This window comes from Arachis hypogaea, chromosome 2, assembly GCF_003086295.3.
Source record: "Arachis hypogaea cultivar Tifrunner chromosome 2, arahy.Tifrunner.gnm2.J5K5, whole genome shotgun sequence".
In the NCBI taxonomy this organism is placed as follows: Eukaryota; Viridiplantae; Streptophyta; class Magnoliopsida; order Fabales; family Fabaceae; genus Arachis; species Arachis hypogaea.
In genome coordinates this window covers 12,003,058-12,023,589 of record NC_092037.1, presented here as the reverse complement: position 1 = coordinate 12,023,589, position 20,532 = coordinate 12,003,058, and the positions used below count along the sequence as shown (strand labels likewise).

The following is a 20,532-nucleotide window of genomic DNA, read 5'->3' as shown; positions in this document are numbered from 1 at the left end:
CCCTCTTTCTTGTCGTTCACACCTGAATATTAGTACGTATCATATTAAAGAATTTAATAAGATAAAAGTAGTAATACGTCGTTTCTGTGTGACACTAAGGAGTGGAGTGCCTTCGCGGTGGACAAAACTGTCGGCATTTTTTCTTCAACTCAAAAAGAATTGGAAGATAGAAACCTAAATTGAGAAATTTGGCAGGTTTTAAAACAAAAGAACGAGAATGGGGGAACGGCATATTAGGATTGGAAATCAAAAGTGAACCCCAGAATTTGAGAAAGCAAGGGAATGGGAGAATCTTTGAGTGAAAGAAGAAGCAAAATTAAGAAAGAAACCCTATGATATAAACAGAGAAGGCGTGAAGATTTGGTGGGCGTTGGTTGAAGGAGATGAAGACAATGACGATGGTGGGATTCAAAGTCCAAACTTCAAAGATTTTAATGCCCCACATGGTTAACACGTTGACAAATGAATTTTTGTCGGTATAGAGTTTATCGAGTGATCAATCGTAGTATAGTCTAAACCAACGCAAAATCCATCATCAAACAAATCTACAATCTATATCCGAGAGTACTAGTCTCCCGAGTCGTTCCCCCTTGGAATTGCCAAAGTATGCATCTTATTGATTTAGTAAGCCTTGTTTGAGTTCTTTGAAGGTCTTAGCAAGTAATGAGAAACAAACAATCAATTATCAAAAGGCTTGGCTTAGGGTTGGCATTAGAACTTCTATCCCTATAGTCCATTCAATGTTGACAAAAATTAGGCCTTGCTTCATTTAGTCATCCCCTAAGTATAGAGGAAAATCAAATGAAAACAATCAACTTGAGTCACAAGTCCTAGCTTCACCTTATGGGAATCTAGCTTTAGTGCACTCCAAGTCAATTAGCAATCCCTAACTCCAAATCAACCATTGATACAACTATTCAACTTATTCCAATGACCAAACCCTATGCCAAGTGTAAAAATTCTACTCCATAGCTAGTATTGACATTTTATCAAACATGTAATGAGCAAGAAGGAAGGTCATAGTAAAATGAAGAGAAAAGTAGAATTAAAGATGTTGCAACACAAGGAATTAACAACAATTGTCAAAGAGCAATAATGAGGATCAAAATCTCAAAGTACCAATGGAATCCAAAATCATAAAGTTGGATCCTAGATTTAAGGAATTTTAGCAATTACAACTACAACTTGAAATTGGAAGAGAAACCTATTACATGAACAAAGTGAAATGAAAGTTGCAATGGATCTCACCAAGGAATGGGTAAAAATCCAGAATTTTGATGAAGAAGAACCCTAGTAAGAACTTGAGTTCTCTCCCTTCTCTCTCCCCAAAATATCTAAAAAAACTAGAAAATGAACTAAGTGTCTTCTACCCTTGCCCCCTTGGTCCTTTTAAGCCTTTTCCCGCCAAAGCACTCCTTAAAAGTTAGGATCTCTAACCAGCTCCACGCCTGAGTCACGTGACTTCTAAAAAATTATATTCGAACATCGGCGCGTACGCGCAAGGTACGCGTGCGCGCCATGGATGCGGTTTTGGAGTGTGCGCGGAGGCGGGACGTACGCGTGCGCGTCCATGAGAATCCTGGCTTAGCCGCTACTCAAGCCGGCTCGTGGCTTGGCTCTTGGTCTCGGCTTCACGTTGCTCTTATTCGCGCGGGCGCGTCAGGTGCGCGCACGCGCCCATGCGGAAATCTCCAAAGCTCAATTCTCATGCTTCCTTCCTTTGCACCCGTCTTCCTTCTCTTTTCCTGTCCATTCCTACTCTGTATCCTGAATCCACTTAGCACACGAGTCACGGCATCGAATGGTATCAAGAGAAAAATAGAAATGTATCTATTTTAGTGCAGAATAAGCATGTTTTCATTCATGAAGCAAAACTAGGAAAGGAATGCAAATCCTTATATTTTCATGCAGAAAGTGTGTGAAATCATTGATAAACCCCTTTGAAATTAGCACAAGATAAACCCTCAAAATGGGGTTTGTCACACGCCACCCTCCTTCATGCTATGATACTAGTTGACCACACACGTGGATTACTTCACCCCTTTTCTTGTTGTTCACGCCTGAATATTAGTACTATTATATGAAATACTAACATACCTAAGATGTAGATAATAATTTATTAAATTATTTAATATAATACGTACTAATATTTTAATGTAAATGATAAGGATGGGTGAAGTAGTCCACATGTGTGGTCAACTAGTATCATAGCATGAAAGGGGTGACTTGTTAACCATATGGGGCGTTATGATATTTTTACTATGGGCTTTGAATCCCACCATCATCATCATCTTCATCTCTTTCAGCCAATGCCCACCATATTTTCACGCCTTCTCTATTTCTATATTAGCATTTCTTTCTCGATTCCGCGTCTTTTCTTATTCCAAGATTCTCTCTATTTTCTTGTTTTTCCATATTCTAATGTTCACTTTTGATTTCCAATCCCAAACTCCCATTTTCCTATTCTCATTCTTTTGTTGTTAAAACTTGCCCAATTTCTCAATTTAGGGTTCCATCTTCCAATTCTTTCTGAGCTAAAGAAAAAAATGTCGGCATTTTTATCCACCACGAAGGCACTCCATTCCTTAGCGTCATACAGAAGCGACATCGCTCAATTAATTAGGAGGAGAAGTAGCAACAAATTTGATGATTGTTGGTGCCTTACCTCCATTGCTGGCGGTGCCACCAATCAGATTTAGTCCCTTGGATGTCGCATTGCTAGTTTCCCATTTATGGGAGCGTTGAGTAACAACAATAATACTATCTAAACAAGGCACTTTCTTGGATGTGGAGATGGTGAAGAAGGTGTTCTTTCCAAAATTTACGAAGAGAAGCGCGTTTTGGGGTAACACTGAAGAACTGAAGATTGATGGTTTAGAAGTTATAGTAAACTCTCGTTGTAAGTATAGTTACTAAACCAAGCAATCAACCTTTCTTACAAATGTTTTGGTTGTCACAAGTAACAAACCCCTAAATAAATTGATAACCGAAGTATTTAAACCTCAGGTCGTCTTCTCAAGGAATTGCAGGGAGGTATGTTCTTATTATTGGTTATGAGTTTGTAAATTGGGGGTTTTAAGAATGAGGGGCAATTATGATAAATGATGAATAAAATAAATAAATGACTGCAAAATAAACTCTTGGCAAGGTATGAGAAATTAGAAGTCCTATCCCAATTATCCTTATCAATTTTGATGAGAATTGAATTTTTCTCCCACTATGTTAACCTCGAACTATGAAGGTAAGTTAAGTGGATGAATTAATTCGAATCCTCAAATTCCAGTCTTTCCTTGGGAAAAGTTAGAATTATTGGATCTCGAATTAATCCTTGAAGAATTTCAATTTTTAGTCAACAATGAGTTTGACAACTCAAGAGTTACAAATTAACCAACCAAAGCCAAAAGGGAATAAAATCTACTTGAATAAAAATAATTTGGATAGAGCCCAAGCATCAATAACATAAATCAGAGAAAATAATCATAAATCTGAAATACCTCAAATTATATTAAATAGAAAGTCAGATTGAACATAGAAATCCATAAGCCAAATTGGCAACATCAAATAATCAACTAAAGTAATAAATAAAAGTAGAAAATAAATTGAAGGAACATTGAACCTGTGATGAAGAAGTTGAAATCCTAATCTTAATCCTAATCCTAAATCCTAAGAGAGAGGAGAGAGCCTTTCTCTCTCTAAAAACTACATCTAAAACCTAAATTTGTGAGTAATGAATAGCATGTTGAGTCTCTGCATGTTCCCTGACTTTAATCTGTTTCTGGGCCGAAAACTGGGTTGAAATGCGGCCCAGAATCTCTGCCAGAGACTTTTGTAATTCTGCAGATCACGCATGTCACGCGTCCGCGTCGTCCACGCGGTCGCGCCATTCAGCGTTTTTCGTACCACGCGTGCGCGTCGTCCACGCATTCGCGTCGTTCGTGCAGCTTCCAATCCGCGCGGTCGCGTCAGGCACGCGAACGCGTCACTCTGATTTCTTCCATTTCGCGCGGTCGCGTGAGCCATGCGACCGCGTGACTTCTCGCTGGTCATCTCCTCAATTCCTTGTGTTCCTTCCATTTTTGCACGCTTCCTCTTCATTCTCTAAGTCATTCCTGCCCTATGAAGCCTGAAACACTTAACACACAGATCAAGGCATCGAATGGTAATAAGAGAGGATTAAGATTAGCTAAATTAAGACCAAAGAAGCATGTTTTCAATCACAGAACTAAACTAGGAAGGAATTGTAAAATCATACAAATCATATGAATAAGTGGGTGAAAAGCTTGATAAAACTACTCAATTAAATACAATATAAACCATAAAATAGTGGTTTATCAACCTCCCCACACTTATACATTAGCATGTCCTCATGCTAAACTCAAGGAGACCAAATAAATGAGTAGGGAAAGGCAAGACTCATGCAATGCAACCTATGAATGTGAATGCAACTACATGCTAAAATGATTCTACCTACTTGGTGAAAAAGTAAATAAATCCTTCAAGAATAAATATGAACTAGATTTCACTAATTCAAATCATACAGTGAAAATAAGTAAACTTGTAAGAAGATAGCTCATAAAAGCAGGGAACATAGAATCAAGCACTGAACCCTCACTGGAAGTGTATATCACTCTAATCTCTCAAGTGTCTAAGGTCAATCACTCTATTCTTCCCTAATCATGCTTTCTAAACTTTGTCCTTCATTTAACCAATCAACAAATATTTAGTATACCCATGCACACATCATGAGGTCTTTTCAAGGTTTTAATGGGGCCAAGACAAGGGTGAGGATATATGTATGGCTAAGTGAGCTATAAATTGAATCTTTGAGTAACCTGAGCCATCACCTAACATACATACATTCTATATAATTTCTAAAATCATGCCTAGCTACCCATAATTCCCACTTTTATATCACAAACTCATGTGTCAACTTTTCTTTTGATTTGTGTCACATATGCATTGATCTTTTATTAACTTAACATTGGGGTAATTTTGTCCCCTTATTTATTTATTTATATTATATATTTTTTTCTTTTTTTTTCTTTTTTTTAGAGACATAAAAACTAAAATAACATATCAATGCATATGGAATTTTTTTTAATTTTCTGTTTTACATGAGTAGATACCCAAATTTCCCAATATTCAGAATTAGAAACATGATACATTCCCTTATTAACCCATGTTCCCACAGTTTCCCCACACTTAGTTGATGCACAACCTCTATCTTAAGCTAACCAAAGATTCAATTGGGATATTTAATTTGTTTTTCTGCTTAAGGCTAGTGATGTGGTTATAGAACAGAAGGGGATTAAAAAGCTCAAAGTGGCTAACAAGGGTGACATAAAAGGATAGGCTTATTTGGGATAAGTGAGCTAAAACAAATAATGGCCTCAATCATATGCAAGCATGTAAATACACTAAATAATGGACATATAGAATGAAACAAAGTAAAGACTACAGTTATAGAGAAGAAAACACACAAGAATAAAATATTTATGGTTAAATAATGTAACCATGTAAATAAGCTCAAATCTCACAGGTTGTGTGTTCTAGCTTTTAACTATGTTCCAAATACAACTTCAAACAAATTTAACACATAGAAAATTTTAATTTTTAATTTAAATTAGTGAAATATTATAAAATAAAGTCTTGAAAAGAAATTTATTACTTCAACCAAATGGTAAAATATGCAATCAAACATGCAACTGCAATAACTAACAAGGAAAATAAACCATTGGTGTTGAGATAGAAGAGTAACTAACCCATGGAGATTGGTATCGACCTCCCCACACTTAAAGATTGCACCATCCTCGGTGCATGCTAAGATGTGCAGGTGGACGGGTTGCTTCAACTGATGCTTTTCTCCAAAGATTGAGCAGATGAACTTGTTTGTCTCCCCAGTAAGAAACTTTTCCTCTCCCTTTGTGGTGGCCATCCTGAAAGAAGAGGGAAAAGAAGAAAAAGTAACCCAGAAATAAAAATAAGAATATAAATAAAGTCTGGGTGGGTTAATGCTAAATAATGGGGGTCTCAATTACATGGTAGCTACAACATGCAAGTGAGAAAATAGTAGAGACACATGGCATATCAATAATGTAAAAATTTGCAAAAATGAGGGAAGAGAGTGTGGGTAAGGAGAGATAATATAAATTCATGTCAATGCAAAAGTGATACAGGTATAAAAAATTGGCATTGATATAAATAATATTACCTAACCAGAATAAAACAAGTCACTAAGCACTCAAAATAATTCAAGAGAAGATGCAACAGTTAAATAAGAAAATTCAACACCAAAGGAAAAATAATGAATTTAGAAAAGAAGGAAAAATATAAACTAAATTAAAATGCAATGAATGGAATATGCAAATAAATAAAATGAAAGATAAGAAGAATGAAAAGGGAAAGAAGTGAGTAAGAAAGGAGGGAGGGAAAAATTAGGATTGGAGAATAAAAGATATGATATTTGGCAAATTAGGATAAGCTGTGCGGCGCAAGCGACGCGGACGCGAGGGGCACGCGGTCGCCTGACTTGCGTTTGAAGTTAATCGACGCGGTTGCGTGACACGTTTTGTGCTACTGGCACGAGGGCTGCCTCGCGCTCGCACAACTCTCTGTTCAGAATCTTATTTTGCCAAATTTTGGGTGACGCGATCGCGTGAGTGGCCAATATGGGGATATGACGCGGACGCGTGAGCCATGCGTCTGCGTGGTAAGGTTGTGCTTTCAGCACCAGTCCAGCACCAGTCCAGCATAACTTTCGGCTATGCACCCTTTTCACGTCGATTTTCATGGCACGCAGCCGCGTGGGTGACGCGGTCGCGTGGGAGGCCAAAGTTCCCACATGACGCGGTTATGTGGGGTCAAATTATGCTAAAGGCGCGCCTCCAGCCACGCTCTCGCGTGACTCTTTGTTCAATTCTTTTCTACCCAACGCACTAGTGACGCGGACGCGTCAGCGACGCTGCCGCGTCGCGTGCGTGTTTTCCCCTTTTTTCATGCATGTATGAAATTATGCAGTATGCAGTGCGAATGAATAATATTCAGGTTCAATTAAAAAGGAAATAAAAGTAAATAACACGAAATAAAACTGAAAAAGAAACGACCATACCATGGTGGTTGTCTCCCACCTAGCACTTTTGGTTAAAGTCCTTAAGTTGGACATTGGATGAGCTTCCTGTTATGGCGGCTTATGTTTAAATTCATCCAAAAATCTCCACCAATGCTTGGAATGCCAATAGCCTCCGGGGTCCCAAACTAGGCATGTAAAGCTTCTGAGCAGCCTCAAACAGATTCTCAGGCTCCCGGGGTGACGAATGTCAGCATAGAATCCATGATCCCAAGCGTTGCTTTTAAATCCGCCTCCGTCTTGATCTACATGTTTCCATCCGGGCGGTTTAAAAAGTAGATTCTCACCACGGTGACCAAACGTTCTCCGTGATCCATTCAATTGAGCATGATACCAATCCTTGCACTTCGAGTTGAAGCGTGGAACCTTATTGAACCTTGTGCACCAGCTCTGAGTACGGGCCATTTCCCTCTTACTCTTAAAGCCGCAGAGAGCTCTAAGCTGGCCATCTGTTTCAAGCAAACCATATTCAAGTGGAAGATTGAAGATAAAAGGCAAGGATTTTACCCACTTGTAGTTTGTGTTGGGCGGTAATGGCCTTGGGATAGGTGTTTCCAGTGGTTCTGTAAGTTCTACTCCCTTATAATCTTCTGTGAATTCTTCCATTTCTTTGCAAATTTCTTCCACTTCAACCATATCTTGATCAGAGTCTTCAATTTCTCCCTCATCATCGCTCAAGTCATATATTGGAGGTTGAGAAAAATCTACCTCAGCATCATCTTCATATTCACTCGGGGAAGATTCTTCTGTCTCAAAGAAATCACTTGCGGATGCAAGTTCGTCACTAAGAGAACAGGACTCGTGATCATCATCATCAAGGAAACCTGCGTCCTGGGTTATTCCATCCAATTCTTCATAAGATATTTGCATTGGAGGCAGTGCAAAATCCTCCTCAGCGTCAATTGTAGCATCCTTGACGGAGTCTTCCATGACTCTGTGTTCCCATGGAGGTTCAGTATCTCCTAAATCTTCAACCAACTCTTCCTCTTCTATAATGACAGCATCCTCTACTTGTTCCAGTACGAAGTTATGCTTTATGCTGTCCACTGGAGCTTCTCGTGTCTTCTCCACAACACATTCTTCTTTAGATTCTCCACATGAAGCCATGGGAGTCTGTTGATTGTCCAAACATCTGGAAGATAATTGATTTATTGCTTGCTCCAGTTGATGAAGGGTTGCATTAAATTGGTTTATTGATTCTTCGAGGCGAACCTGTGATTCTGGCTTTGATGGATATGGGCATGGTGTATGGGGGAGTGGTGGTTCTTGGGAGTAATTGGATTGGTGTTGGGGTGGATAAGGATTGTACGGTGGCGAATGGTGAAAAAGAGCTTGTGAGTATGGTGGATTGAGGTTGTGTTGAAAGGATGGTCTCTGAGCAAAGGGTGGGGCTTGTTGGTAGCTACAAGGCGGTCCACCAAATCTATCAGTTGGGATGCATTGTAAAATGTTCTTTGTCCATGATATCTAGGAGGATGTTGTTGCCTAAAGGGGTGAGGGTGATCAGATCCTTGTGGCTCCATCCATCTTTGATTGCTTAGACCTTGATGCATAGTCCTGTCATAGCTTCCATTCCTTGCAACAAAATTAGAACCAAACTCAAAGCGAGAGGGGTGAGAATTCATAATAGCTATTAGAAATAAGAGGGAAGAGAGAAAACAAATAAACAAGTAAAAGAAAAAAAAATATATATATAATTTTTTTTGAAAAATATTTACAATAACCAATAATAAGGCACACGTTTGCAATTCCCCGGCAACGGCGCCATTTTGAAGAACTGAAGATTGATGGTTTAGAAGTTATAGTAAACTCTCGTTGTAAGTATAGTTACTAAACCAAGCAATCAACCTTTCTTACAAATGTTTTGGTTGTCACAAGTAACAAACCCCTAAATAAATTGATAACCAAAGTATTTAAACCTCGGGTCGTCTTCTCAAGGAATTGCAGTGAGGTATGTTCTTATTATTGGTTATGAGTTTGTAAATTGGGGGTTTTAAGAATGAGGGGCAATTATGATAAATGACGAATAAAATAAATAAATGACTGCAAAATAAACTCTTGGCAAGGTATGAGAAATTAGAAGTCCTATCCCAGTTATCCTTATCAATTGTGATGAGAATTGAATTTTTCTCCCACTATGTAAACCTCTAACTATGAAGGTAAGTTAAGTGGATGAATTAATTCGAATCCTCAAATTCCAGTCTTTCCTTGTGAAAAATTAGAATTATTGGATCTCGAATTAATCCTTGAAGAATTCTAATTTTTAGTCAACAATGAGTTTGACAACTCAAGAGTTACCATTAATCAACCAAAGCCAAAAGGGAATAAAATCTACTTGAATAAAAATAATTTGGATAGAGCCCAAGCATCAATAACATAAATCAGAGAAAATAATCATAAATCTGAAATACCTCAAATTACATTAAATAGAAAGTCGGATTGAACATAGAAATCCATAAGCCAAATTGGCAACATCAAATAATCAACTAAAGTAATAAATAAAAGTAGAAAATAAATTGAAGGAACATTGAACCTGTGATGAAGAAGTTGAAATCCTAATCCTAATCCTAATCCTAAATCCTAAATCCTAAGAGAGAGGAGAGAGCCTCTCTCTCTAAAAACTACATCTAAAACCTAAATTTGTGAGTAATGAATAGCATGTTGAGTCTCTGCATGTTCCCTGACTTTAATATGTGTTTCTAGGCCGAAAACTGGGTTGAAATGCGGCCCAGAATCTCTGCCAACGACTTTTGTAATTCTGCAGATCGCGCACGTCACGCGTCCGCGTCATCCACACGGTCGCGTCATTCAGCGTTTTTCGTACCACGCGTGCGCGTCGTCCACGCATTCGCGTCGTTCGTGCAGCTTCCAATCCACGCGGTCGCGTCAGGCACGCGAACGTGTCACTCTGATTTCTTCCATTTCGCGCGGTCGTGTGAGCCATGCGACCGCGTGACTTCTCGCTGGTCATCTCCTCAATTCTTTGTGTTTCTTCCATTTTTGCAGCTTCCTCTTCATTCTCTAAGCCATTCCTGCCCTATGAAGCCTGAAACACTTAACACACAGATCAAGGCATCGAATGATAATAAAAGAGGATTAAGATTAGCTAAATTAAGACCAAAGAAGCATGTTTTCAATCACAGAACTAAACTAGGAAGGAATTGTAAAATCATACAAATCATATGAATAAGTGGGTGAAAAGCTTGATAAAACTACTCAATTAAATACAATATAAACCATAAAATAATGGTTTATCAAACACGCTTCTCTTTCTCCCCAATCCCTAATTCCTATATTGTATTTAGACAAATTGATCATTTTAGTGCATAATTGTATTTGTGAGCTAGTACACTTTCTGATTATTAGGTACTCGCCGAAGCAATTATTTGATGTTGTTGTAGCTGTTGACTTCTACCATGGGTTTGTTCCCTGACATCAAAGGTAAAAAATACTTAGGCACTATCTAGATGGATCATTTGATGCTGCATTGGAATTTGAATTCCTTGTTGAAAGTTATATTTCTCATGTTAAATTGGAGAGACCAAAGTGTGTAAAGGTAGTTCATTTTCTCTACTCAGGATAATTATTGTTACTTTCTCTTTTCCTTACCATTAAAATTTGTCGGATTTGCTTCTATAAAAATGTTGGCAGTATGTTATTCATGCCAATGCAATGGAGTCGCTTTTTTCATATGCCGTTGATACACAACTTTATATAATATATTACATCATCGGCTATTAGTATCACTCAAGTGTGAAAATTGCTAAAAGGGAGTTAAGAGGGTATAATGTTACATCTAAAAACTAGAAGCGGCAAAAATATGTGTTATTTGGGCTTTTGGCAGTTGTTCCCACTTTTATGAGAATGGGTTAAGCCAAGTGACCACTAGCAGGATTGGGGTTGGCTGGTTTGTTGAAAGGGACATCACGAAATCAACTTGTTTATGGCAATAGAATTTCTTTCTTTGTTTCTAGTGATTGTTATTTTGTTGTGCTTATAGCCTTATACTATATGTTTTGTATTTTCAGACAACCGTTTCACAGGGTATCCTGTTTGATCATTTGATAAATATATGGGAATTCAATCCATGCCCGGTTTCAGGGGCTTGCAATCTTTATTTGTTGGTGGATTTTAAGTTTCAATCACGACTTTACAAACATGTATGGTTCTGTCATTCTATATCTGTCTTGATCAATTTATTTTTGTTGTCATTATGCTTTTTTGAAATCAATGTTCTGTCCTCACTTTTATGTTTTCCTTTACCTGACTTTTTGAGGATTTAATCTGTTAATACATGTATGTGGCAAGGATTTATTTACTGAGTATCATTACCAGTAACTTGACATGACTAAACCCTCTTATATGCCTGCATCTGCGTTCATACAATTTGCTATGCAGCCCATTCCATTACAATAAATTCCGTTAATGTTAACATTATAAATTCGATGTTAACATTATTATGTATTTTTCAGGTGATGACTAATCAATGATCCTTTTCTGTTGGTCAGATTGCATCTATGTTCTTTAAGGAGGTAGCCTTTAGGATGGTTGGTTTATTTATTGAGCGTTGTCTACGGACCAGAAGTGCAAGTCCATGAAAGGTCATAATTTAATTAGTTTGGACACCAATTTCTTGACTCAAACAGGGCTAATGTCAATTTACAGGTTCAACATTAATTGGGAAGGTTTTTTATTGTGCCACCTAATGCTGAATGAATATGATTGATAATTTCTCTTTCTAATATGCAGTGATATTTGTAATTTGTGTAGATGAATTTTACAAGATACTCTGTAAATCTTGAAAGTGACCTGAATTTAACATGAATTTTTCCCTAAAAAAGGTGACCTAGAGTGAAAAAAACCTATATCCTTTCTTGGTTTATGTAAAATGGACATATATATTTCTTCCAATGTAATACACACACAAGTTATCATATGACTTGCAATTGAATAACATTCACAGGAACTGTAAATATGTAGGCATGTACTATTATTTAAATCTATACACAGAGCCTATTTAAAAAATTAGTTGAACTTATTTATTAAAATATTTTTATTTTCATCAAGCTGTAATACAAAAAAAAAAAAAACAAGAAAAAGAGCATAGTCACGTGGGGGCACATGCCCCCACTTAAACCCTTCTTCTTCTTATTTTCTCGAGTTTTCTCTTGATCCCTCACACTCGTTTTTTTTTTCATTTCCTTCATACAAATCAAAACTTCTCTTTTCCTTTATCATTTCTTTCCTTCTATCATTCTTGCTCCAAAAAAATAAAATCTTCATTCAACCACAACACACTAGATCTCATTTTACATTTCTATTTTATCTCTATTTTAATATATTATTTATATCTAAAAAAATTATTTTTTACAATCCCAAATCAAGGAGTTCACCTTAATGAATGAAGAAAGCATTCAACATTTGAGTTTCAGTTATTATTGAGGTTTCAAGGTAACTCTTTGACTTAATAAATAGCTATATCTCTAATTTTTGTCATCTTTATACTTGTGAGTACAGCAAAATCTGAAATTAGAATTATTAGGTTAGAAAATTTAGAGCTTTTATCAAAGTGAGTAAAATTATATTAATTGACAATATTAACAGCTCACAAATATCATTATGTCATGTTTCTAGAGTTGTAGAGTTATTGGACATCATTTCGTAGCTTGTTGACGCGCTCAGAGTTGCTTCCAATTTCTTGGAATCAAGTTGTGAGTAAATATTATGTCTATAATTATTTTTAAGTATACTATTATCAATATTTAAATTGAATAATTATTTTTAGCAATTGAAAATATTTGATTGATATGATTTTTGAATAATTGGAATGGAGATTGATTTTTAAAAAACATAATTTTATAAAAATGTACGTAGGACGATATTTATATATTTCATAAAACATACCATGTTTTCTTGTTTGGTTTTGTTAAATTTTAATTAAATTTTTAAGATGCATTCTTATATATACCCTACTTTTATGAAATTTAGTAATATATTACAAATATTAGAAATGGTTATATGTAATTTAGTTTGGATTGGTTTGGGAGACTCTAACTAGAAAATCATAGTTAACGGCGGTTATGACGTTAATCTAGATGCATCTGTCTCAGATCTCAGCTAGCAGGGGCGTTGCTAGCCTATCGTGTAGGCCACACGTTGGATCTGTTATACTGTACGGGCACACTAGAGAAAACGGCTACCCTTAGAGGTGGAGCCGCTTTAAGTGTATAATATTTGATTTGATTTGACTTCTGGAATGAGAACTTCTATTTTATTTCATTCCGCTTAACTATTTATCTATTTATTTGCATAATTAATTAATATGAATTTTTCATCTCTGAAAAGAAATATAACTTTGAAGGTAAAAGTTGTATTGTCTCGTGTGGATTATAGATATAATGTTTATTCAGTTGCAAAATTCACCTTATCATATTCCCATATTTTTCAGATATAGGTATCATTCCAGGTTCCATTCCACTCGTCCCACCGTAGATCTTATTCATTTCGGTGAGTCATTCTTCTTTTCAAGGGCTATGTGATATGTAATGGAACCTTTATGTAAAAACTTAGAGTTTGTCAATGCTTCATATGCCATAGGCAGGATCCTCATGTGGGTTATGTTATTTTGAATCTGGAACTGTTTAGATAATAATTATGACTTGGTTATGTAAAACGTATAGATTTAACTATATACTTTAGTTATCAACTTAATATATATTATTCGACTTTTGACATGTTGGGTTGTGGATATTATTGGAATATGTTGTTGTTGTCTTCAAAAATGGATGTTTACTATTGATATAGGAAGATAATATTCATGTTGGTAAGATTCTAGGAATAGAGGAGATTCTCTTTGTTTTTCTGAAAATTTGGTCATTTGGTTTACTGAGGAATTTGTCCCTTCAGCGTTAGTCATGGCTTGGTTTGGGCCATAACAAAGTTGGTATCAGAGCCTTATGTTTTTTGTGTAATATGGAGCAAGTGTTCTTTAGTAAGATCACAATTGTGTAAATGGAAGTCGGCTCATTTTCTCAAGGTGTGATGTTACCAGAGGCTTATAGGAAGTTGCCTTCAATCATTTGTTCTCATAATTTCTTCTCTCTGTTCTATTGTCTTTTGAACTCCATATACATTTGTCGTTTGTGATCCAATCACTTTACTTACTCCATAGGTAAAATATATCACCTAAGAAAACACATAGTGGAGCTGTTCATGCTCCTGATACGGTTGAATCAAATAGGAAAATTTTTCCGCCACTTGGAGCACTTCAACAAAGATCAAAGAGCCAAAGGATAGCTAATATGCGCAAAGAAGGGATACCCCACGAGGGAGTTCAAGAAAATCCTGTAGTAGGAGTGGCTCAAGCAGACTTGACAGCTGAATTAAGGAGAATGAATCAAACCCTTACTACGGTATTACAAGTCCTAACAAATCAAAATGGGGGTGAAACGGTACTTTCTAAAGTGCCAAATCTTCAGTCTCAAAGAGTTCATTAATTATTTGGGAATTAATAGCTGCAAATTGAAAAGTATTTGAAGTTGAATTCGTCTACTTTCAATGAAGATTCCTTGGACGAAAATCCACAACAATATCTAGAGGATGCAAAGAAAGATATTTGGTCTCTCAAGTGCACCAAAAAATGGGTTGTTGAGTTAGTATCCTACAACTTGCGCAGTTTAACAAGATATTGGTATGAATCTCTTATTGAGAGCAAAGAAGCAGTTGGACTTCCTCCTCCTTCTTGGGAAGAGTTCACCGAAAAATTTCTTGCTCAATTTTATCCCGCTAATAAGCAAGCAGAAGATGCAACCGCCTTTGAAAGATTAAGGTAAGAGAATATGACACTGACCGAGTATGGTAAGGAGTTTACTAGACCTTCTAAGAGTGCTCCATACTTGGTGAACTCAGAAGAGATGAAAGTACGTCGGTTTGTTCGTGGGTTGGCAGAACCTATGTTCACTACTCTTATGCATGAAGTCGGACTCATGTCTTTTAAGGACGTCCTAAACTCTGCTTATGGAATTGAAGATGGGATAGTAGAGAGAAATGCTTATAAGGATGTTGGTAAAAAGTCCAAGGTGAAGGGATAATTTTCTGGTGGATCTAGTTCAGGAGGATTTCAATCTCATCATGGTTAGACAAATAAGCAAGGTTATTCGGTTTATCGAGCTCGTCCTCAAACATCTTTTGGTGTGGTTGCTTCTTCTGGATCTATTCCCATGAGAGTTTTTAGTCCAAGACCTTTTGTTGGAGGCACCTCTCAATCTAGTGCACAATCTAGTGCATAGGATTCAAATCAAACAAGGCTAGCTCAGCCCTACTATTAGCAGTGTGAGAGTTACCATTCTAGTATATGTTTCAAGGCCACTGGAGCATGTTTTGGTTGTGGCCAATCTAGTCATCTTAGGAGAGATTGTCCTAATCCTAGAGAAGACTTTTTTCAAGGTATTACATATTCTACAATACCAATGTCATCATCTTCAGCTATGTCTATTGAGAACTCTTCTGGTCCTAGTGGTAGAGGAGCAGGTGATAGGAGTCAGACTTATAACAGTGGAAGGAGTCAGAAAAGAAGAGGTCAAGTACGTGTGTACGCTTTAACACCTCAGGATGCTCAAGCTTCTAATGCAGTAGTGGCACATACTTTACAAGTTTGTTCTTTGGATGCTCGAGTGTTATTTGATACGGGTTCTCATTATTCATATGTATCTCCATATCTTGCATCTCGTTTCAATAAACAACTTGAATTGTTATCTCACCCATTTCATGTTGGCACTTCACTTGGAGTCTCTACAGTGGTTCGAGTCGTGTTTCTGTCTTGTGTTGTTAGAATTAACACGATTGATACCTTATCTGACTTAATTCTTTTAGAACCAATAAAAAATATTGATGTCATCCTTTTAGTTAGAAAATTGCATTATCGGAGAATGTATCAATTATTCTAGAGGAAAATCTTTAAATTTTTCTTAATAAATGCATTATTACATTGTTTTTGTGCTTTCTATGGACATCCCTCATTAGATTATTTGTTGTTTCTAATTATGTCGAATCACTATGTTGCATTAGTTGGATTTAGTTTTTAGTTATGAAAGCAAGTGTCTTGCTTTTGTAAATTCTAATGGCTTATTTCTGTAAATTATTTTGATTAAGGATGAGAAGAATATCTTATATTCAAACGTGTACTTGAAACAAATTCATTTGTGCTTATATGGTCTGTTTTTATGTGTGCTTTTGATTTTGATTCATAATACAATTCGAGTGATGACAGCTGAATAATTCCTAAAGGCTATTAGCATTGATATATAGATTGTTCCTTACCCAGATATGATGTTTACATATTTTTTGAAAACCCTGAATGCATACTACCTTTTCAGTCCTTTCATATGAGATCTTTAACCGTTTTTTCAGATTTTGGGAATTGTAGAGAACATGAGCTGTGAGAGTATAATTTTGCAGATCATATAGTGGAAGCTTTATTATGTGAGATCATATAGTGGAAGCTTTATTATGTGATAACTGATAATTTTTAGGCTTATGATTTATATTTGTAGGCTCCAGAATCTCCATGAATATTTTAAAATAAGATGTGAATGTTTCTTTGACCTCACATAACACAAGTTCTGTTTAATTATCATTTTTATGTAATTTTTCAGCAGAAGAAAAATAAGCAGATTTATCACACTGTAATGATGAGGCTGCAGAGTTTTGTTGTTTCATGAGTCTCTTGATAAGCATTACCTATTTTGTCTGTTTTTTTATCTTTGATTTGATGCATTGTGAGAGAATTGTCTTTAACATCATCTTGTAAAGAGAAGGCAATTATGTCATAGATATGATTCCTTTTAGTGTATGGTCATCATATTGGGTCTGCTTATGGGGAATATATTCTTATATGGATGGAAAATCATAAAAGTAAATGGATGTGCTTATTAAATGACCAACTTTATGGGTATATAAACAGGTTTAATTCCTGTTTAAAAAAAAAAAAAAAAAAACAGATTTGATCATTTGACTAAGATTTTGTTAAAGGTGATTATTATAGTATCTAAAAGTATTTTCTTAATTTATTAAAAAAATTAAAAATTAATATTTAATTTTAAAATATAAAAATAAATAATTATTAAATCTTTAAAATTGATCATACAAAAATAAGTTAAATACTAAGTTATAGAGATTATAGAATTTACCTTTATTAAATTGCATTGGCCTGTTTGGTTAATTTTATTCAGGTATATTTTGATAAGCTGAATCAAAAGTTACATTAAAAAATAATTTTGCATTTGAATGCAAATGTTTTTTTATGTGCATGCTATAGTGCTTATATATATTTGCCTAATTTACTAAAAAGAAATAAAAGTTAATATTTAAATTAAAAAATATAAAAGTAAATAAATTTTTTAATATTTAAATCTTACCATAAAAGATAAGTTCGGCAATTTCGACACCAAAATCATAGACACCACAAAATTTGTCTTTCTTTTTTATTAAAATAAATTAATAAAAGTTATTAAATTCCAAACTTTTTTTTTCTTTTTTTATGGGTTTAATTAGAATACACAAAGAGAATAAAGAATCTTAAACTCTTTATATTAAGATTAAGGTAGTTGACATATCTGAAATATTTAAGTTTAATAGTTCTTTTTTTATCAAACAATATACTTTTTTATGTCATGTATTACTTTTTAAATTTTCAGTTAAGGAAATGATAAATATGTTGTTATATTTTGATTGAAAATCAATCAAACTAATAATTTTTTGAATAAGTATTTTGTTGAGTTTAATATCTTGTCACTTTATAAGACTTGCTAGTGGTGCTGGTCAAAACTCTATGGAATATGAGGCTTTATTGGGGAACTTGGAATATGAATTACTTGCAATTTAATTAGTACAATTTATTTTTCCTAGTATATTGGAATCTCTTTTATTAAGATACATCGACTTTATTTTCAGTTGTACTTATATTTATAGGTGGCATCTTGTCACTTTCTATAATGTGTCACATAATAAAATACGTTCACTTATTCTCCTTAACTGGGTTGATTTGTAGCCACATTTGTAAGTTGAGTTCCATTCAAACATTTTCTTTTTCAATATGTCGTTTTAGAGGGATGTTAATTTAACTTAATTAATTAATAAATTTTCAGAAGCCAGCACTTGAATAGACTACTTTCAATTTTAAAAATAAAAAATTCCTGAAAATGGATTCTTGCATTCACATTCCAGTTTCCGACAATTTATGAGAGGCATAATCACATGAACACTTGTCAACCGATGACTGAAATTATAGGTAGTGTCCAATATAAATAACATGTTATGTTGTGAGATGAATTTTAGGATAAATAATGTTAATAAATCAAATAGATTTAAATATTACATGAAAGTTTTAAATTAAAAAAAAAATAAGATGGAAATGATGAGGAATAGAAGGGATAGTTGTGAACACCAGAAAAATATATCTACAAATTTCTGTGATAATGTAGCTATAACGTTGTCAAGGCCAACAAATTTGACAAGCAATTCAAATCAGGTAGCTGAAGTGGTTATCGAGGTGCTTCGAGAGGAGGTTAAAGATGAGACTAGATTGGTAAATTCAGAAATAATTTTAAATGAGTGGAGTTATGAAAATTTAAGACACAATCAATTAAAATTGGTAACTTATCAATTTAATAAGGTGATATTGAAAGCATGGCAAATTCTGTGTGATATGAGGTGAATAATGAAGTGGATTTTGAACTGACTATTTTCTGGGGTTATGGTTGCAATCCTATTGAGCCAGGCAGGGGAGAAATAAGGCCGGCTGTAATTGAACATACAAGGGACCCCTAAACAAATTTAGGTGCTGCAATAAAGGCTGGTACTTGATGGGCAAAGACCCGAAGCAACAAAGCACGCTGGAGGAAACGCACATCATGGGCCTTCCTTGGAGATCTCGGGTCGGGTCTGCTCCGGGTCGGTATTGAAGCAAGCGGATTGGGGAAACGTGCATCAGCAAGGTCTCGTTTCACCAGCTGTGGAAGCCTCTGCGCCTGGAGATCTTCGGGAGTTAGGGGCTACGGTCTCTAGGGATGAAGAAGCACAAACCTCCTCTGATGAAGAATGAGTAACGGCGGCTAGCTCACAAGCTGTACGATGACCAGATCACAAGATGAGGGACGGTTGCTGCGTGACCGGGGTTGGAATAAACCGGAGAAAAGGACGATGAACTGGCCAGGAAAGTGCGGCGGCGGCGAGGGCGCATGTGTGTCAGCTAGGAGAAGCCCCTGTTGCCCCTTGAGTTGAGCCGGTAGTGGCACGGGCTGTTGGGCATCATGAGACTCGAACACTGACACGCGTGGTGAAGGCAAGAGGAGGTAGCTTAGCAGTTTAGGGCGTAGAGGGGGCAGCTGAGCTACTAGGAGCTGCAGACGCGGAAGACAATGATGAGGTAGTGTAACACCCTACCACACGGAACTTAAAGCTAAAACCGTGAAATAGAGGTGGTGTGATATTACGACCTCTAAAATAAAATGTGTACATATAATATTAGAAAGAATATAATAAACTAGGAGTCTTGAAGATTAGATGAAATAAAAATTGCGGAATAAAAGCGCAATGCTTAAAAAAACGAGTTAACTTGCGTACTAAGAAAAACTATAGCTATCAAGTATAAGATAACAAAAGTAGGAATAGAGGGCCAAAGATTCAAAATAACAAGCTCCTAACTCAACCCGCGAAGTCAAGGCTGGCCGGAGAATATTTACACATATATATACATATCCAAAGCCCAAATTTACGTAAACAAAATCCTGTCTCTCCATAAGCCTCTAGGAGGGTCAAAAGGAACAAGTCATGCGGAGAGAAAACTAAGTATATATATATATATATATATATATATATATATATATATATATATATATATATATATATATATATATATATATGGCTATACAATCAAAAAGTAACCCGATAACCACTTTATGTCCAGTCAAAATAATCATCTACATAAAATTTAAAATAACCATCCGCATACCTACTAAAATGACCATCCTAAATAGACCATTAAAATAGAAGAAGAAGATGAATAAACAGAAGAAGCAACTATGATCATCCAATAATTTAATTTTTATTAAAAAATGTATAATTTGACACATGATTCTTATGATTTGATGTAACCATATAATAAAAAAATAAAAATAAATAAAAAAACTTGAACAAATGAGGAGAAGACGACGACGGTAGGTGTGAGGGGGCCGTAACACCAATGCATGTGACCGTGACCCATCCAACGATCACGCCTTCAACTGGCTTACAAAGGAGGCAGGAGCCAGGCAAAAATTCTACTGCATTATGCCATTGCGCGCCACTGATCATCAATTTTGCAGCGTCATGCACTTCTTGCCATAATCATTTCTGCAATATTTTATGTG

General features: G+C 35.7%; 1 pseudogene; it reads left to right on the top strand.

Moving 5' to 3' along the window:
* The first annotated feature begins 2,546 nt into the window (after nucleotides 1-2,546).
* Nucleotides 2,547-14,958, top strand: LOC112721731 (uncharacterized; annotated as a pseudogene).
* Nucleotides 14,959-20,532: the final 5,574 nt, after the last annotated feature.